This window comes from Pundamilia nyererei, unplaced genomic scaffold (assembly GCF_000239375.1).
Source record: "Pundamilia nyererei isolate P.nyererei 1_Seehausen unplaced genomic scaffold, PunNye1.0 scaffold00170, whole genome shotgun sequence".
NCBI lineage: Eukaryota > Metazoa > Chordata > Actinopteri > Cichliformes > Cichlidae > Pundamilia > Pundamilia nyererei.
Window position 1 is genome coordinate 871,866 of NW_005187571.1, and position 6,488 is coordinate 878,353.

A 6,488-nucleotide genomic window follows, 5' to 3' on the forward strand; every position below is an offset into this window, starting at 1 on the left:
GTGGGGGAACTTGCACAATCGGTGGCTGACTAAATACTTTTTTGCCCCACTGTATATGTGTTTATGCTTTGGGTGCTTTGGGCAAGTAACACTAAAAAAGACCTAGTATATTAATAACTGCGAGCTGGGGTCCTGACTATGAAGAAAGTTCAATACACTGAGGACATCTTTTCTTTATCTAGGTTGCTGGCTTTCCTTTCTGGACAATCTGGAGCCAGAATGGAAATCTGGTAACTGAATGTGTAAGTCAATAGTTTTGTCAGGATCTAGCCTATATCATTAAGACATACCATACTACAGATATGTACTCTATTATTCATCTGTTTACATGTGTTTCAGGATTTTTTTTTGCTGATCCTTGTTTGAGAGTAAAGAATTTTTAAAAAAATGCATTAAAATATAGTTTTAGTCCACTTAGAAATTTGATATAAGATCCACAAGTACAAATAGGTGTCCGATTGCATAACCATATATTGGTTCTTTTAGAACTTTCAAACTTGGAAACTGAAATTGTTTGTAGCCAACGGAAAAAAAAAGGAAAGGATAAAGTTGTTTAGAAGTTGCCAAGAATCTGCAGTATATTCTTACTGATGCTCATTAAGCATGAATAAGAAAGAATCTTCCAGGAATAGAGATGCTATTTTCCAGAGAACAAATTGGTGTTACATTAGTTTCATGGCTCCAGACCTGACTTGGTCAGCGCCAAAACTATGGAGATGTAAACCTGTAAAACGTGGCTGCCTTCCTGCTTGCAGGCCTCCATCTTTGCTGTTCCTCTGACCTTGTCTGAAAGGTTAAGTGTCTTTCAGCATTTTGTTTTGGACCACAAATGAACTCTGAACTTGGACTCCTTTCATGAGTGTGGTTTTAAGCTGCAGTGACACAAAGTGCGTTCAACTATTTTTAGACTTAAAATGGTGATGCTGACCTGACTTTACTCATGGAACCTATAGCAGCTCCTTTTTGCGCCCAAAGCGTTTTCTGTAGCTGCGGTCGTGTACAAGTAAAACAAGAGCAAACGTACTTTACTGGCCACGAGTTCCCCAGACCACCAGAGATACATCACTGCCGCTATAAAGTCATAAAAACCAACAGAGTCAGCCATACCTTACTGCAGTTACTGAAAATCACTCTTTGTCACATTGTTGGAATCCCAGATGTCTAAAATTCTTATTTAGTCTTGGTTTTCCAGGTGATTGTGGTATGTCACTACAAAATAACTAAAGTAGCACAACTAGATTATTAAGGCTCCAAACACAGCTGTGTAGCCTACCTTGGTTTAATAAGGTACTATGGTTGTCGAGGATTTCACGTTAGATCACCGAGGAAAGTTTGGCTGATGTAGCGCCAAACACCGCAGAAGACAGGAAAAGCTGCAGTTAGGGACCGTCTCAAAATAGTTCGACGAAACGAACTAACAGAACTTATGAAAAAAAAGTACGTTTTCAGCAATATATCAATTTTCATGTTAGCATTAGCATACAGACACTACTAAGCTAAGGTCATCTTCATCAGATCCACATAAACAATCAGCAGTTTAACACATGAAATATTTGCACAATGTGCAACATACTCAAAAAAAAAAAAAACCCTAAGGACCAAATTAATATCAACAGCCATCTGATTCTTAAATTAAATTTGTTATTATACAAACATTACTCTTCCACATTGCACCCTTTGTGTATGTAACTCTATGTAACAACATGCCAACAACTAAATGCATGATATCAGTTAGTGAGAATCTGTGTATCTGTGCATAGAATGGTGACAGCTCTATGTTTTTGTTGTTGTTACTAAGTGAGGCTAATAATATTGTAGGTTTTCATAAAACTTTAGGTTCTAGACTTACGAAGATCAACTTTTGAAACTTGTTTTGAACATATGGGAACAAGTTGGGCTGTTGATAAGTAAGAAAGCACTAACAAGTGTGCATTTACAGCCGTTCACCCTCACCTTCATCCCCCCTGACACATAGCAGCTATCTGTCTCCTTATGTTGACCTCATTACCTATCTGGGGGGTCAGCTGCAGGGAAGGTCAGAGACCTAACAAACTCCGGCTCTGTCCCTCTGCACTGTTAACTCATATCTCCTCCTTTTACCTTTTACCTTCCATGCTCTTTCTTCTTTTATCAAAATTCAGCTGTTCAGAACATTTCATATGTCAGTCTTGTATGTCTAAGTCCATCTTAACTTTACCTCTACTAGTCTCCCCCATACACATTTGCCACCCTGCCCCTCTATCCCAAGGTGACCCTGCCTCACAATCCCCACTATCGGTCAGGCTCGGGCCCCTATTAATCCTACTTCATTTGTCCTGCCTCTCCCCTTCACTTTGGGAGGAATTTATGACAGTACCTTAAATGCTAATGGAGTCTAATCTGTGGAGAGCTTCGCTCTTTTCTAAAGACTCCTATCACTCTTTGTGCCACATGCATACAATGAGTCCACACATATAGGGACAGAGCCAGACTGGTATTAAGAGAAAGTTCCCTCAGTGAATAGACAGCACATGTCCATTCAAGTACATTTCCACCCAGGAAATCATGTTCTCTTTGTGGACTGGTGCAAATAATATTTTTTGTCAAAATGCCTCAAGTTCAAAAGATGAATCCTCTATCAAAGTTCAATGGCTCAGAGTAAGAGTCACTTTAGTGAACTGGAGACATTAATTTTGACCCATGGTACTTTGCTGTGACTAAATGTATGTCTGTCCTGGTGTCTGTCAGTCTGTCACAGTGAATATTAGTATGAAAACTCCTGAAGAATGTTTAGCCTCACTCAAGGATAAAACCTGTCAAAAATAAATGCCTCCTTCGAAAAATGCGTGTTTATAAGAGAGAGGATAAAACTGGACAATTTTCTGCCTCACTAGTTTATTCAGTACAGGGGTAAAATAATGCACATTTTAAATGGATGTAATTACTAGTTATCATTGGCAGTTACTCCGAGTCACTTTGTGCTAGAATAGAGTAAAGGCACCAGTGGTTTTTCACTTCTCACTGGAAGCTATATACCAAACACACAATGGCTCAGTGAGGAGAACCATTACGACACTTTATGTCAGCACAGAGATCCACTTCATGCACTCAGTGAAAACTGTGAAGGACGATACTCGTGGACAACAAAGACGGAAAACCTGTGAAGGATCTGTGCGAGTAGATGGAGCGAAATGACTGTATATACATGCAGATCACACACACGTGCACACATGCTCACGCTTACCATCACAGACCACAAACTGTGATCTCAGTGCATTAATCAGTGAGACATTTGTCTGTCTTGCACACCTTAATATTCCAATCAGTTTGAATTCAAATGGTCTGATACTGAAGTTCTGATCCCACTTATTTTGAGTAAATGTCACATAACTAAAGCAGCAGTTTAGACGTGCGCACACGCAAGCTCCATAATTACACTAATATTTAGCATGAATACAGTCCTGTGATGAATCTGAAATCAATTACCTTTGTTGTCCGCTCATTTTCATTTTAAGATTTTACATAAAACATAAAGAAAAAAGACGATATACTGGTACTAACTTAAGAAAGGTAAAATTCCCAAACCACCGTAAACATTTTATTAATTAATGACAACTAAAATAATTAAACACAAAAACAGAAGTTTGAACTGTGGCTGAAACTGATCGTCGCTTCCTAAACAATACTGTATAGTCCACAGACAAATCTCTTTTAATAATCAACACAGCATAATTACATCCGTAATATCAATGGAAGAACATCATATTGGAATCCAGTGAGGCGTGTGTGTGTGCAATTGTGTATGCGCCGGGGTGAGTGCGTATGTGTGTGTGAGTGCATGTCCACGCACATGTAAATTCTGTGCTGGTCACTGGAGGAAGCTACGCAAGAGAAGGCAAAGCTGTGATTGCGTTGAGCACTGTGCTGCGACCGACAGACTTAATACCAGCCCCACTGGGCCGAGATCAGCTATTAAGATAAACCGGGCCAACTTAGTTTAATTCCTGGGCAGAATTACGCTGAAACCTGGCCTGCATTTGCATTCATGGAAATTTCATTAAAAGCCTAATTTTTGCAAAGATTTAGGTTCTCCTGTTATTTCTTAAAGCAGACCATTGCCATTTGAATGAATGCATTATGCATGAGAAGCACTGTGACATAAAGCAGTTTAGGGAGAGACACACCTTTTATTTCAAGCCCTTGATTTATATGAGAGAAAAGAGCGCGTGTATGATCCAGCATCATGCGCAGGCCCCATGTACAGCTGTGCTCTCTTTGTGGTCATGACCTCTTTGAAGATGCCTGTGTGTGGTACAATTGTTGGTCCATTTATCTGAATATAAATTGAAGCAGGTCACCGACTGATCCAGCAGTTCAGCCACGCAATCAGATTAACCACGTCTGCTGTGACTTCAGTGAGGCTTCAATAAAGCAAACTGTAACAAACCTGGTCACCCTACGGTTAAAACACAGCCTGACAGTGAGCTATTGGTTCCTGGAACTGTGGCTACCCATAAGGCAGTTCTATTCTCATAATCACCACACATAATGGATGATATGGGTCAACGTGGAGGTGGGGTATTTTTCATGCTCACTTTTAGCCAGCCAGCCTATTCTTTTTTAGAACCTCTTCATGAGCAAGTTGGAACATCGCTGAATCTCACGCTGCATTTCTTCCTGTTTTAACCTTGGTTTGACTTGTTTACCTCGGTACGTCAAGAGGAGGTCACGCTCGAGCCTCTCAGAAGACAAAAAAAAAAACCCTCTAAAAACTAAAAACAGCATGTTGTGACGGGGGCAACAAGTTTTACAAAATTATTTTCACTCTGTATACAGTAGACTAACACGATTCTCTAAAATGAATTTACACCAAAAGAAACATTTATTGAGAAATAGCTCTGAAAACCATTTTTGATCAATGTGTAATATGCACACACGTCTGTCAGATGTGTTATATTTTCATATATGTTTTTATATTCAGCCATGTATTTATTGCTGTGTCCTGAATATAAAACACAATAAACCATATGGCGTTTTTATTTGTTTTCTGGCGCAGGTTTACGGTGACAAATAAAAGTAAATCTAAAGGTGTTTTATGACAAAGGAAATGGCACGAGGCTCGCTGCACCCTGATGACTGAGGACAGTAAATATGACCATCAGCAGCCAAGACTGTAACCTCTGAACATGACTTTTGCTCACCGCATCTATTCTTTTGTATTACAAGACATGCACGCTGTTGACGCTGGCCCCCGGTTTGCCAGCGTGCTTATATTCCTCTGCTTGTCATGCTAAGACTTTTTACAATCAGGATCATGCAAGAAATAAATGCATTTATCATGTCCAGTGTCTTCTCCTCACATACTGTATGCACACACACACACACACACACACACACACATACACACACACAGAACAGCTATAGCCTTGTGCACTTTTGCCTCCCACTACCTAAATCCACACTGTAACACTGTCAGGGGTTTTTTAGTGAACATGTTTACAGTGCTGTGCGGACAGTGATCATGAAGTAGCCTCTTTTCCCCCCAGCTCCATCTCAACCGCCTTAAACTTTAATAGTGGACAGTTAAATATTAATAACTGATATCAGTGGGGGCTGCTTTACTGTTTTTGGCAGCGGTACAACATTTGGCCGCTTGAGCTCCATAACTACTGCACTGGTCCTGCTCCAAAGAATGCTTACACACACACACACACACACACACACACACACACACACACACACACACACACACACACACACACACACACACACACAATGCAGAGACACAAAGGCTATTTTACAGAGAAATAGTGTATTACTCTGTTAGGCGTACTGTTACAAGTATTGTTTATTTAAAAAAACAAAGAGAAAGATCATTCCTGAAGGTAAATAATCTGAAGTTACATAACACAAAAGAATTCAAGGTAAAATAATTCGGGAAAACTAAAAGTAGGCCAGAGAGTGCTGGTGTTTTTTGCTTGTTTGTTTTTCTCTATGTGAAAAGGTTTCATTCTTTTTTGTTAACTGAAAATAAAATATGACTAAGATAGATTTTTATTCTGAATGTAGATTCCTGTTTCTATGCTTGTACTATGCACTACAAAACATCTGATCTTAAGTTATTTATTTATTTTATTGTACTACCGAATATGGAAACAGTAATCACGTTTGAATAATACACTTCACCAACATGCTCTAAAATACAGGCAGTTTTGTACAGTAATGTACTTTTGTGCAAATATAGCTTAATACTGTAAAGTTTGATGACTTTGTGGACAAATTTATTAAGACACACAAGTATAATGTTATATATATATGAAAATGTAAAAATGCTTTTTACTTTACTTGAAGGCTCTTTACTGGAATATGAAATCTTTAACTTCCAGTCGCTGCATTAGAAGCATTGTTAATTTGAATTCAGTTCTTTATTTCTTTAAATGCAGATTGTTGTGAATGTGTGATGCTTCTCAGTCTATGTGTGACAGAGAAAAGCCTTATGATATAGCATA